Raw genomic sequence first — 14,654 nt, 5'->3', positions numbered from 1 at the left:
TATTCACTAACAGAATTCAATGTACTGGTTGCAAGGTCCTTCACCTTAAACTTACGCCCTCTCACAATCACTGCATCAACCTCCTCACCGTATACAGGCCCCCATCATTAACCTCAGAATTCAATTATGAACTCCGCCACATTTTAAAGAACCTAAAAGGAACCAACACGGGAACTGTACTAATAGGTGCTCTAACCCTATGGTGAGGGAAACCCCAGCGATGAGGATGCTATAAGCCTTGGAAAAAAAACCTGGAAAACATCAATTACTCCATAGCAAACAAGGGCCCCACTATTTATTCTGGTAACCAACTCGACTGGATTGTTAACAATGTTCAACGAACAGTGACAAACACCCTACCTTGCATCTGGTCGGACCATTACAAAATTTGAAGCTACACTGTTTAAAATTCAAGACCGACTACTTTGACAATTCCCCAAGAACCATCCAAAGTAGGAATCTCAAGAAAATCACACCAGACATTCTAAAAGAAGGAATTACACATATTATGAACAAAACTTCTGATGAGGATCCTTGTGATCTTATCACTCTCACTTTCGGTAACCACTTCCAGGACTTACTAGATAGACAGGCCCCACTTAAGAACAAACAAGTCTGTCCAAACCCAAACCACCAAAACTGGTATACGGCCGAATTGAGTACACTCAAAACAGCGAAAAGAAAAAGAAAATGGCATAAAACCCCCTCTGAACAAAACAAAGAAAATTGGAAAAAATGCAACCTCCTGTACAGAGCCAAACTGACAGAAGTTAAAAAGAATTACTTTTTTTTAAAAAAGTATATTATTGGCATTTATATAAGTACATAATAACCATCAAACGGTAACATAACAAACAACTAATTAACTACCAGAGTCTTCATAGCTCAACATATTGTTCTTAGTTGTGGTGAGGGGGAGAGGGGCCGGTAGTCGGTGTACCCAAGGTCACGGGGGATGGGTTTCCGGGTTGTCCATTCTTGGGGGTAAACCCCAGGCAAGTCTCTGGCAGGGGTGAGAGCTCAGGGGGGTTTGTGATCCGAAGCATATTGGATATCGCGCAACAGGGCCTTCCATGATTCTAGGGTGTCATTGGAGTCATCATCGTTTGAGTGGATTCCATCCTGCCAGGCTCTGATCTCTGCCTCTGTCCACTTTTCCAGGTCCTTAAGCCAACGTCCATGCCTCGGGCCCCCTGGTTATTTCCATGCCATAGCTATGGACCTTTTTGCGAGGATGCAGGCTAGGTCCATTAGTTTGACCAGGTGTTTGTATTTGCTGAGTCTGGGATGGGCTCCCAGTAAGCATTCATTTGGGTTCCACTCATATCTTGAGTCCCGCTTTGGTGCAAGTGCTTTCCACCATGGACCAGAATTTCGCCGTTTTGGTGCAGGTCCAGAACATGTGGATCATGTCCGCTTTTTCATTTCCGCACCAGGGGCAGTTCGGTGATGCTTGTTTGTTAAAGGTAGCAACTCTTAGTGGGGTCATGTATGTTCTGTATAGCACATTCAGTTGAACTTGTTTGAATCTAATGTTCCTCGACACCTCTTTGGGGTATAGTAGTATTCGCTCCCATTCACTGTCAGTTAGTGTGGTCCCTAATTTGGTTTCCCATTTTTGTCTCAGGGATGCGCTTTTTGGATTGGGTCTATCATTCAGTTTGATGTATAAGCGGGAGACCGGCTTCCAACCGTCTGCTAGATCGTACATCTCCTGGAGGAGGGGGTCCCGTGGGGGGTTCCTCTGGCGAGACAGGGCATTGTGTCCTGGCTGTCCGCTTGAGGCGGTGGTACCACAGGAATTGGGTGTTCGAGATGCCTTCATTAGCTTGTAGCGATTCAAGTTCTCTGAACATGCCGTCTTCAAACAGGTCACCCCATGTGTAGATTCCGGCTCTCTCCCATTTCCTGGCTGTCGCTAAGTCTGCTTGAGTTTTGCATACATCCGCCAGAATGGGGTGTTGGGATTGTAGGGATGTTTTAATTGTTGAAGGAAGCCAGTTCTGGCCCATATCTGCCTGCCCAGGGTGACAATCATGGGAACTGCGGATGTTTGTTTCGTCGGATTCCAAAGCATTTCTTTGGGGAATAGCTTGGAGGTCGCAGGAGCCCCACTTCAGCTGACGGGTCATCGGAGAGCCATTTCGTCACGTGGCTGAGCTGTGCAGCTAGATAGTACCTTTGCAGATTGGGTAGTTGTATCCCTCCTTCCCTGTACGGGAGCGTAAGTGTAGGTAAAGAGAGCTTGTGTCTGGATGACCCCCATATGAAGTCCTTGATTAGAGTCCAGTTTCTTGAAGAAGGGAGGTCTGATGTAGAAACAGACGTTCGTGAAGTGATATAAGAAACGGGGGAGAACTATCATCGTGACTATTGCCGCTCTGCCCATTACTGCCAGTGGTAGCTTCGACCAAAAGTTCATGGATTTGCAGAGGGCACCTACTGCTTTTTCAGTGTTGTGTTCATGCGTGAGCGCAGGGGTATGACACACTTCGATTCCCAGGTACTTAAACTTCTCTAATTGCCATTGTATCCCGACGTCTGGAAGGTCAGACTTATCCAGACCTCTGAGTCTGGCCAGTGGGAACGCACACGACTTTAGCTTGCTAAATGGTATCCCAGAGTATCGGGCATAGTTGTCTAGGATGTCCAACGCGACTTGTGCATTGAGCTGAGGGTTATTCAAATACAGGAGGACGTCGTCTGCATACATGGATATTATGGCATGGTCACTGCCCAGCTCAATGCCCGCGTCGAAGTGTTGTTTCCTGAAATAGGCAGCTACTGGCTCCAGGCCCAGTATGTATAACATCAGGGACAACGGGCATCCTTGCCTCGTGCCCCGCTGTATCGCCCAGGCTTCGGACACCGTCCCTCCAGTCTTCACTCTCGCTGCCGGTGTATTGTACAATACCTCTACCCATTTCACAAAGCCCTCGCCAAAGCCAAATTCCCTTAGCACTTCGATCAGCCACTCCCAGTAGATGGAATCGAAGGCTTTTATAGCGTCTAGCGATAGCACTGCTAGGTCCTCATCTCGATCATAGGTCTCTGCCATGATGGGTTGGAGCCTCCTCAGGTTTGCGGTAGTATTGCGTCCTGGAACGAAACCATTCTGGTCCTCGTTAATCAGGGTTCCTACCACCCTCGCCAGCCTCTTAGCCAGAATTGTGGTCAGGATCTTGCAGTCATAGTTTAGCATGGTGATTGGGCGGTATGATTCACAGTTGTCGACAGGTTTGTTGGGTTTAAGTATGGGGATGATAATTGTTGCTTTCATGGAGTTGGGTAGGATTCCATTTTCGTATGCCTCCATATACACCTTGTGGAGTATTGGGGCGAGGGTCGCTTCATACACTTTATAGAATTCTGGCGGAAGCCCGTCACTTCCGGGGGTCTTGCAGGTGGATAGCGATCTAATCGCCTCCGTCACGTCTACTGGAGTGATTTCCGTGTCCAGTAGCTCGCTTTGGGCCTCCGTCAGTCTTGGGAGCTCAATCTCAGGCAGTGTAGCCCTTATATCCTCCACTGGTATTTTGGTGTCGTGGGCATACAATTTGGAGTAGAAGGCCGCAAATGCAGAGTTAATATCTTGTTGCGTCCTGTGGGTTGTCCCCCTTTCGTCAGTTATTTCAGTTGGGAGGTGTCTTGGGAACTCGCGTTTGCATAGCCAGGCCAACATTCTACCAGGTTTATCTGCTTCTTTGTGTGCCCTGGCTATGTAGGTCGTGTAGTCGAATTTAGACAGTCTATTCCAGGCCAAAAGGCATTCCTCCTGGGTGCCCTTCAGTTCTGTTTCAGCGTCCGGCATGATGTCGATTTCAGATTCCAGGTGTGTAATCTTATTCTCCAGTTCCAACTTCAGATGCTTGCGGATGCCACCAGCTCCGGATATGACTTCTCCCCGTGTCACAACCTTCATGGCCTCCCATAGTGTGCTCCAACTTGACACTGAGCCTGTATTAATGTCTAGATATTCCTCAAGTTTAGCACCAAGTTCCTCCTTAAATGCGTGGTCTGTGAGTGCTGCCGGTGGCATTCTCCATAGCGGGATTGGCGGTCTGGGTCCTCTAGGAGCCTATTGCATAATCAGCGGTGAATGATTGAATATGGTTCTGCCTAGATACAATGTGGAGTCTACTTGTTGAGCCAGCTCACGGTCTATGAACAAATAGTCTATCCTCGTATGGACCTTGTGCGGGGCCGAGTAATAAGAATAGCACCTCTCGGTGCGATGTTGTCCCTCCAGATGTCCACTAGGTCGAGCTGCTCTATTGTGGTGTTTAGCACGTTAGATGCAGAGTTATTTAAAAGACGGGGGAAGGGGTCTGATCTGTCCATAGCTCCGTTCCTAATGCAATTGAAGTCGCCACCCCATATGAAGGCACTCTCTCTGCGAAGAATCATTTTAGCACTGAGCATTTCGAGGTGTGAGGGTATTCCGTGTTGCGGAAAGTATGAGTTCACCAGGCAGACTGGCGTGGATTCGATAGTTCCCCATAGTATTAGATATCTGCCCTCTTTGTCGGCTTCATAGTCCAGTAGCTGGAAGGGCACAGTCGGGTTCCCCCACGTGAACACTCCTCTAGCAAATTTGGAGTATGGCGCCCCTCTTCCGATCCCACCCCATCTTTCGGATAATTTGGCCATGGATTCTTCCGTGAGGTGAGTTTCTTGAAGCATCGCCATCGATACCTTTTTCCTACGCAGGTAAGAGTGGATCCGATTCCTTCTCAGGTACGTGCCCATACCCCTCACATTCCACGTCATCACTTAAGTTGGAGTGCCATTGAGTTGGTGTCTTGGTTTCATCTTTCCGGACGCCCTAGTTTTCACGGGGCGGCCCTTTCTCCAGGTGGTGAGGCTTTCCCCCTGGGTTCTGGTGTTTTCTCATCCTCGGCCCCGAGGACCTCTGGTCTCATGCTTCCCCTCTCTTAATATTTCGAGGACTGTGGTGTGAACAAAACGAGTAACAAAACCGGAAATGGTGCGCCCAGCAATGACAAGTTCCTGCTGGTGCTCAGGCGCTCTCGTACCGTCAGGACCCATCCGGGTGTCTGGCACGAGGGAGGTCGGTCAGGCAACTGGCCTGTCCCGAACTGTTCGTGGGGGTAGAGCTCTGTGCCTGGCGTGGGCCGAGTGAGGGCTGCATCTACGTAGCTAACTGTTGGGTGATTTTACTTTCTCTTTGGTCATTTGCCTTACGTTTGAGTTAGCTTTATGAGTCATGGATTCGTCCATGCCTCAAGCGCAGGGGATTCTTCAGTTTTCTGCGGCTAGATTGTTGTCTTCCAGCCACATGTCTGCAGTTGCTGGGGATTCCAGGAAGATCGCCCTCCCCTTGTGGATCACTTTCAGTCTGGAGGGGTATAGCAGCATGTACTTCAGGTTCAGTTGCCTGAGCCGGGCTTTAATCGGCACAAATGAGTTCCTCTCCCGTTGGACTTTCGGGGTGTAATCGGGGTAGATTGTGATCCTGGAGCTCCCGCGTTCAATGAGGCCCTCCTCTCTGGTGCCGGAGGATGGTCCCTCTATCCTGGAAGTTGAGTACTTTAGCGATTATAGGGCGAGGATGTGAGCCCGGCAGGGGTCTCTTCTGAAGTGATCTATGCGCCCTTTCGATCGAGAATCCTTGCGTTAGTCTTCCAGCACCCACCTCCTGTTGTATCAGGGATTCTATATAGGCTGTCGGATTCGAGCCCTCGCTTCCTTCCGGGACCCCAAGTACTCTGATGTTGGCGCGTCTGGCCCAGCCCTCAGTCTCCCCAGCCCTGGCCTCAAGTGTGAACACCTTCCGTTCCAGGTCCAGCACCTTAGCTTTCAGCTCCGCTGTGTCGTCTGACGTCTCTTATGGTTGTTTCGGCAGTGGTCACTCTTTCTGTTAGGTTGCTGGCATCCTGGCGCATGAGTTGTAGCTCGGATTTGAACTCCCCGATTCTGGAATCTATAAATGTGCGCAGTGATGCAATTGCCTCCAGTACCTGGGCTTGGTTTTCGGGGGAGTCCGCCGGTTTTGCTTGGGGAGGTTCGGGGGTGGAAGTGCGCGGCTGCAGAGGAGTTTTCACTTTAGCAGATACATATGTGTCCATGGTGCTTGTTTTCGTCTTATTCCTGGCCGCCATGATGAGGGGTGTTCAGAAACGCCACTTGGTTGTGTGTGGGTAGATGGTAGTGGACGTCACCTCCTCAGAAATGCCCCCACCAGCCCAGTGATTTTGGTGTGCGGCCTGGGGGAGCTTATGGTTCCGGGGGTGGGGTGGTCCGTTTTTCGCGGGATCAGTGTTCAAGCTCTCGGAGGGGCATACAACAGCACATGTTCAATTGGTTTATGCCCTCACCCAGTGCTCTCCTCACCTCCACCTTCTTTTGCTGTCGATGGCGGGGCTCTCCGCACCAAGGGGTCAGCGTGTCCACTCACGGTGCCGTAGCCCTGGGCCCGGGCCCAGTCTCCTGGGACGGGAGCGCCCGGTTGTCCCCGGTCGGTCGATGCAGCAACAGAAGATCGGACCCGGGTGGAGGGGGAGGCGGCTCCTCCTTGTTTCGGTCGTGGCGACAGCTTGTGGATCGGCTTCGCTGTGAAGGCGGCTAGCGTTTTCCTCCGGCACCGGCTTCAAGAGATGGCCGCCATCTTGGGTCCTGCCAGTAGTGGGGGGGAGGGGCTCTGCTGGGGAGCATCCGTGGGTCTGGAGGTCCGAACCCGGGAGAAAACCACAGGATTGTGTCCGGGGTCGGTTCTCCTTCCCTCGGAACCGGTTCTTTCTGTCTCAGGTGTGATTTCAGGCAGGCAAAAGGATCAAGATACGGCGTCTCGGCCGGAGCACGGCGACTCAGCTTCCACTCGCCATGAGCTCCAGGCCACGCCCCCAAAAGAATTACTATAATGATCAAATCGTTGGTGCCTCAAATTCTACCGGCAAACTGTTTCAAATTCTAAAATCCTTCGAAAAGCCACCTACGCTTTCTTCGCCATTCCAACCAACCATGGTCGACTGCGAACTAGTCCAAACGGCTTTCTCAAATAAAATCAAAAAAGCTAGAGATAACAACATAATTAACTGTAAAGTAATAGATTCATTACACTTGCATCAACCTAATGAAGTGAATCTAGAGCCCAACATTCCCAAATTTACATTCTCGCAAGTTTCGGCTGAAGACCTGCTGGATACTCTATCATCCATTAACTGCACTACTTGTTCTGGAAACATCTTACCTCCTAAACTCATCCTAGATAATGCAGAAATCTTTGTCCCTTTTCTATGCCGTATGACAAATGCTTCTTTTAGGGATCGGAAAGGAATAAAAATAGTCATTCACTCCCCTGGTGAAAAAACCTGGACTGGACCAACAAGACCCGACAAACCTCAGGCCTATTACAAACTGTAAATTCCTATTAAAAGTACTCGATAAAATCACAACAAAACAGTTATAAGAATACATAGACCAACATAGCCTTTTACACCCGCAACAATCAAGCTTTAGAAGTGCGCATAGCACTGAATCATCACTGTTGGATTTGCAAACTAAAATGCTTGGTATTCTTGACAAAGAAAGGAAAGGCAGGTTTACTAATCCTTTTGGACCTCTCGGCTGCTTTCGATTTGTTAGATCACGGGAAGCTCTGAGAGGCACTAAGTACAGCTGGAAATTGTTCGCAAGATGCTATCGAATGGGTATCATCCTTTTTGGAGGATAGGAACTCTAAAATCACTTGGAGGACATTCCACTAATCATAAACCAGTGGATTGTGGTGTTCCGCAAGGAGACAGTTTTTCCCTACTGCTTTTCAATTTGTATATCCATTGTCTCTGCACCCTTCTCTCACAGCTGGGGATCTTTTTTTTTTTACTAACTTTGCAGATGACACACAGCTCATTCTGGAGCGAAGTGGTAACCACAACGCCGATAATGACAGATTATCCGCCATTTACAATACAATAGAAAACTGGATGATAACACATTGGATGTGCCTGAATAGCTCCAAGTCTGAGCTTATGACATTTGGCACTGCAAAAGTCTTAAATAACCTAGGCCCAGACTACTCCTCGTTCTGTATAAACGACTCTTCATCACAGTGTCAAACAAAGTCAAAACCCTCGACATCTACTTACAGTCATCACTAGGAGCTGAGACTCAAACGACCTCCACTGACTAGCAGTGAGGGAACGTATTATTTTCAAATCATTGACACGTGTTCATCGTTGTCTATACGGAACGGCCCCGGCGTTCCTGAAGAAGGTATTCAGCTGGTACGAGCCGAGCCGGAGCTTAAGATCCGCAAAACAAGGACTGCTCAAATCTAGCTACCCTAGTAAATCCACAGGCCTAGGTCGAGCATTTCCCAGGAAGGCCATTTTCCACTGGAATGAGTTACCCGGCAATCTCAGACTTGACAGCAATACTTAAGCATTCAGGAAACAGTTGAAGATCACACTCTTCAAATAATTAGCTTTTCCGCCACGCTGGTTCTCATATAGAGCCTATTTTCTTCCTCCTTTTATTTTCTCTTCGTACTGTCCTGTGAACTTCCCGTCTGTGTCTCTGTCGCGCCCTGATGCTTGCGAGCTTTCGGCGCGTTACAACTACATAAATAAAAACAAACTCTTTTTTACAACCTCCCCTAAAACTGACAAATCTCGGTTCACAAAGCAGTTAAAACTAAATGAATATTAAAAGACCAAAGCCACTATGGACTTCATGGCCCATAATGCCTGTGCTACTGGGATGAGGAAGAGGGAATCTGAGTCAATGAGAATCACAGGTGTCATTAAACCTAATGAGTGGTCTAGTTGTAGTGTGAGGCAAGTGAGCGGGACATTTAAACTATCTATACAAATCTTATATAGCGCACACTCGCACAAGTGGCTCGCGGTGCTCACAAAATACAAAACAAAAAGAATGCTGGAGCCGGCACGCTTAGATCAAACAGCCGAACAGACAGGTACATTAACCTATTCCTTTATCAAGTAGAAGTGTCTTTAGATGTTTCTTGAATTGGGCAGTTGTAGCACAACCTCTAAGATCTGGAGGGAGTGCGTTCCCGAGCCCATGCATTGAAACTTGCGGCACCAATCTTTTTAAGAGTAACTTTAGGTTCAAAAAGCATGACATTTTTGTTGGAATGTAAAGTTCGCCTAAATGAGGTTTTAACACGAGCTGAAAGTATGCTGGGGCTTAATCTTTGAGGCACTTAAATACCAAGACAGCCCATAAACTGGATTCTCTGGGCAACTGGAAGCCAGTGCAAATTTCTGCCTGCCTCAGCTACATGTGATCGATGATTCAATCCACATACAGCCCGCACTGTTCCATTTTGTGTCACCTGCAGATTACGTATGTTGGTTTGGGAAATAACAACAAGCCGGCTATTTACAATAATGACATTTTGTATTTCTAATGGAAGCAGCAATCGAGGCTCTTTTCTTAAGGGTGGATCTGCTACAACAAATGACCGTAAAAGGAGCAAGAAGATTTGCGATGAGACATTTCTCTTAAAAAATAAGTGCAAATCAAAGACGACTCCCATGATTTTAACAAAATCAGACACTTTAATAACATTACCTGCAATCATAAACTTCTCCAGCATGGGGTCTGGCATGGATTCACATCCTCATGAATATTCCCCGTCGTCAGGCTGGGAATCCTCGGTAAAGAAAAAAATCAGTATCAGTTTCGTTTCTGATCTCTTTCTCAGTAGTAACCAATCACTGGTCTCTGGGTCATACTGCCCCCAGCCAATGACTGCCCTCTCCCTAAGCCCCGCCTCTGGCAGCCATCTTCAGATTTTTACCGCACGCTCAAGTGTTGGGAGTCCTCGTGCTTAGCTCTCGAGCTTTTGCTGCGTTTTCGCACTTTTTCAAAGAGAATTTCTAATTTTTAGTTCAAATAGACCCTCAAGCTCCACCGTCTCTACATCCGATTAACAGGGATCCATGTAGGATTTTTCTACTCCCCTCAAGGGTTAAGATTTTGTCGAGTTACGCTTCTTGGAGGATTCCAGAGGTTTCTGCGGCCTACCCGAACATGGCCCAGGAGAAAGGAAGCTCGACGCCCGGAAAACTGTTAAGGGTCTGCCCTGGATGCCAGCTACAGAATGTGTTCAAGGAGGGCGAGCATTTGAAATGTCTCTACTGCCTTCATGAGGACAAAACGCACGGGGAGAAGGACTGTGCGTTTTGCAGGAACATGTCAGAACAGACCATCAGGGACCGACACCATCGTCTCTCCAAATGGCTGGAAGGAAGGAGTCCGTCAGGTGAGAAGAAGTCGTCCGAGCGGTCTTCTAAGTCCTGTGAGGGCGCCCCGGCGACGGGGGGCCCAACAGAAGGCAAAGCACCGCGGGCACCGAGAGCGCCGAACGGTCGAGCTCTTGGGCTGCCAGACAGGGCGCGCCTTCTCCGGCACCATCAACCACGAGCCAATGCTCTGGTTCGGGGAAAAGGAAATCCGAGATCCTAGGTAAGCCTCTGGAGAGGCCCCGGCCGATCTCGAAGGATTTGGCCGAGAGGGAGCGAGGCGGTGACATTCCCCTCCCCCCAAGGTGAAGGCCTCAAACGCGCCTAAGGCGGCGAAGGTCTTGATTCACCCGGCCAAGGCCTCTATCGAGGGAGTCGCGGCAGCCCTGGCGCAGCCTGTGGAGGCTACACCAGTGGAGGCGACCTCGGAGCCCAGAGTCTCCCTGCCTCTGCGGAGGGAAGCCTCTTTCAGACCTATCAAAGACCCCCGTGAAGACCCCGGCGGAAAAAGAGGGGGGGGGCGGTGGCCATTGTGGACACAGACACAACATCCGAGGAGGAGTTGGCAGAAGTCCTAGAGGGCCTCGACGAGGGCATCGAGGAGGCCTGTCCCCACGGGAGGGATCCCGACGAGGGTGACGATGAAAGGCCGGCAATGGCGAGGGTCCTAGTCAGTCGGCGGCCATTTTGTTGGCGATACAATCCTTATGTTCAGAGATAAGGACGAGATTGCCCTTACCACCCACAGAGGACCCGGTACCAGGTCCGGCGGAGGAACCAGAGCCGGTCCTGGCGGGAAGCCCCCCGAACAAGAGAAGACGGATCCACCCAGCCCCGCCTTCTCAGCCCTCGCAGCCTGCTCGTCCTTTACCCATGTCCCCCGTCCCTGGGAATGACACAGGAACAGACACAGCCATATACACGGCCACGGCAGGTACCGACGGCGGTGACGACGGGACGGAGCTCCCATCACCAGCCCGGGCCTCTTCGTCCGATGAGATCGGATCTTTCCACGCAATGATTGCCAGGGCATCCAAGCTTTTTCAGCTCTGCTCCAAGGAGAAGGAAGGTTTCCTTTACCAACGGCGCGAGGCCAGGAGGAAGTCAGTCCTCGCCGTGCCTCTGCTGGATGACATCTGGGACGAGGGTCTCACCCTTCTCAAGAACCCTTCTACGACGCCTGCCAAGAAGGATCGGTACAAGAAGTAGTACCGGGTCCCCGAAGCGCGGCCCCTCTGTGCCTTAGGGCACAACCTACTCAGGACTCGGTCATCTCAGCGGCGACCAAGAAGAAAACGGGGGCGGGGGGCGTTGGTCTCAGCGTCAACTTCCCCGCCGGACGGCGAAGGGAAGAAGCTAGACGCAATGGGACGACGAGTTATCTCGTCGGCGGCAACAACGATTAAGGCGGCAAACGCCCTCGCGATCGTGGCCCGCTACGACAGGGAGTTATGGTTCAAGATCGCCCCCCCTGTTGGACTTCCTACCGGATGACAAGAGAGCCGAGGCCCTAGAGCAGGCTTCGGATTCGCCCTCTGCAAGAGTTCCTCGACTCCCGCTGGATCCAAGCGACGGGCAGCTTCGAGGACAGGATCCCGCTCAATGAGACCTTCCGACGAGCGATCAAGTGGTGGGGCACCCGCGCTCATCTGACGGCGGGCACAGACTTTCAGACCCCATCCCACCAGATAACGGTGACGACGGATGCCTCCCTGCAAGGGTGGGGAGCGCACACCGGAGAACTTCACGTGAGAGGCCTTTGCTCCCGGAGGAGAAGACGCTCCACATCAACATCCTGGAGCTCCGTGCAGTGTTCTGGGCCCTCAGGTCCTTTCTCCCATCCCTCAAGGGCAAGGTGGTGAGAATCTTCACCGATAACACCACCACGACTTTCTACATCCGGAAGCAGGGAGGAACCAGATCCCCAGCCCTCTCCAAGGAAGCCCAGGATCTGTGGCATTGGGCCATCGCCCAAGGGATGTTTCTGGTGCCCTTTCATCTGGCAGGGATAAAAAAACACCATCGCCGACTCACTCAGCAGGGAGCTGCGCTCGAGCCACGAGTGGGAACTATGTCAGGATCAAGTGGATCGACTCTTCCGACAATGGGGAAAACCCGAGATCGACCTGTTCACCACAGCGACGAACTCCAAGTGCCAGAGGTTCGCCAGCAGGTTTCCCCAGCTGAGGAGCATGGGCGATGCTTTTTCGTTCCCCTGGGAAGGCCTGTTCCTTTATGCGTTCCCTCCGTTGTCGTTGCTGCTCCGACTTGTCAACCAGCGCAAGAGGTCCCGGTGCAGGATGATCCTGGTAGCACCAGCGTGGCCGAGGCAGATCTGTTTCCCAGACCTTCTGGACTTGTCAGCGTCCCCACCAGTCAAGCTGCCGGCAGACGCGAATCTTCTCTCCAGAGAAGGAGGCGCCATACTTCATCACGAACCGGAGTCGCTGAACTTGCAGGCCTGGCTCCTGCAGCGCTAGAGTTTGGAGGGTACGATATCCCGGCTGACTGCAGAGAGGTCCTTGCAAAGGCCAGGGCATCCTCAACTCTCGTGCTACGGACATAAGTGGAAGAGGTTCTCTGTCTGGTGCCGTGCACAGAAGATTAACCCTCTACGGATTACGGCCCCTCAAGTGCTGCCGTACCTACTGTCGCTGGCCAAGGCTGGACTGGCTCATGCCTCCATCAAGATGCATCTGGCTGCGATCTCCCGATACACCAGAACCACAGGACGGGCGTCCTTGTGGTCCCATCGCCTGGTGAAGGAATTTATGAAGGGACTGTTCCGATCGTTCCCACCGGTGAAGGCCCCGGCATGGGAACTCAACGTGGTGCTGACCAGGCTCATGGGGGCGCCATTCGAGCCCCTGCATTCGGCACCGCTGAAATTCCTGTCGTGGAAGACTGCGTTTCTTGTGGCCATCACCTGCGCACAGCCAGTGGGAGAGATCCAGGCCCTATCCTACAAGCCTCCATGCTTGACTTTTCACGACACAAGGGTGGTGCTGAGGACGCGCCCCTCGTTTATGCCCAAGGTGCCGTCTGACTTCCACCCCAACAAGCCCTTGGTGCTACCTGTTTTCTTCCAGTCGCCTTAGTTTCCGGCCGAGAGGACTTTGCACTCGCTGGATGTGGCTAGAGCGCTTAAGTTCTACGTGGACCGAACGAAGAGTTTTCGGAAGACATCACAGCTGTTTGTGAACTTTGGACCTGTGAACCAAGGGAAGGCTCTCTCGAACGCTTCCATTTCCAGATGGCTTTCTGGCTGCATCATGCATTGTCATCGGTTGGCAAACTGACCGTTGCCCGGCCGTCCGAGAGCCCAATCGACCAGAGCGATCGCTGCTACCACGGCGTTCTTGTCTGGTGTGCCCCTGCTGGACATCTGCAGGGCTGCTACATGGAGGTCGACGCACACCTTCACGAGATTCTACTGCGTCGACCGGGATTCCAGGGAGGAGTCCAGAGTCAGCCAGGCAGTGCTGCGCAACCTGTTCGCTTAAGGTGAGCCTGGTTGGGGGGGGGGGGGGTAAGAGATGCTTAATGTTGAGTTTTATGTAATGCTTAATCTTGAGCCTTGCCATCTCCCGTGGTTGTGCATGTGTACTGCTATGTATTCTTATATTCATGAGCATGTGAATCCATGCCATACCCCATGCTGGAGAAGGAACAAGTTACTTACCTGTAACTGTTGTTCTCCAGCATGGGTCTGGCATGGACTCGCATCCGAACCCTCCCTCCTGCCCCTCTACGGCTCTTCACTTGGTCATACTGCCACTTTGCGTGCTACCGAATCTGAGGATGGCTGCCAGAGGCGGGGCTTAGGGAGAGGGCAGTCATTGGCTGGGGGCAGTATGACCCAGAGACCAGTGATTGGTTATTACTGAGAAAGACAGATCAGAAACAAAACTGATTTTTTTCTTTACGGAGGATTCCCAGCCTGACAACAGGGAATATTCATGAGCATGTGAATCCATGCCAGACCCATGCTGGAGAACAACAGTTACAGGTAAGTAACTTGTTCCTTTTTTAACGTATGTCAAGTTACTCCTACGTCCTGCCCCTTTACTCCATACTGTATGGGCGGCCCTCGCTAGGGACGGGAAACGGAACCTTTTTCACCAGAAAAAATGGTCTTCCCCTTTAAATTTCGATGCGCGCAGAGGCATGGCCCCGAGAGCATGAACTGCCCGGACTCTGCTCACCGGCGCCACTCCTCAGTCCACTTTTCCACGTCGACAGGAATGGACCGCTTTCACCAGCGCTCCTGCATTAGTCCTCTGGCCTTGTAATTCCACGCGCTCTTCCCTGGAAGAAGTTGTCTCTTCTAATTGTCAAGTACTGCTCTCTCTGGTGCCACACTCCTCCCCAGCACATGTCGACAACAGTGGGTTTCAGCAGGTGTACGGCATGCAAAGGTTC

General features: G+C 51.1%; 1 protein-coding gene across 3 annotated transcripts in view; it reads left to right on the top strand.

Annotated features, from left to right (window-relative positions):
• BORA (BORA aurora kinase A activator) overlaps positions 1–14,654 on the top strand; it is a 911,814-nt gene that overhangs the window by 494,127 nt on the left and 403,033 nt on the right. The window lies entirely within an intron of this gene.

The sequence above is a fragment of the Ambystoma mexicanum genome, chromosome 7q, assembly GCF_040938575.1.
Source record: "Ambystoma mexicanum isolate Mex_15411 chromosome 7q, UKY_AmexF1_1, whole genome shotgun sequence".
Lineage (NCBI taxonomy): Eukaryota > Metazoa > Chordata > Amphibia > Caudata > Ambystomatidae > Ambystoma > Ambystoma mexicanum.
This window is presented reverse-complemented; position numbering and strand designations above follow the sequence as displayed.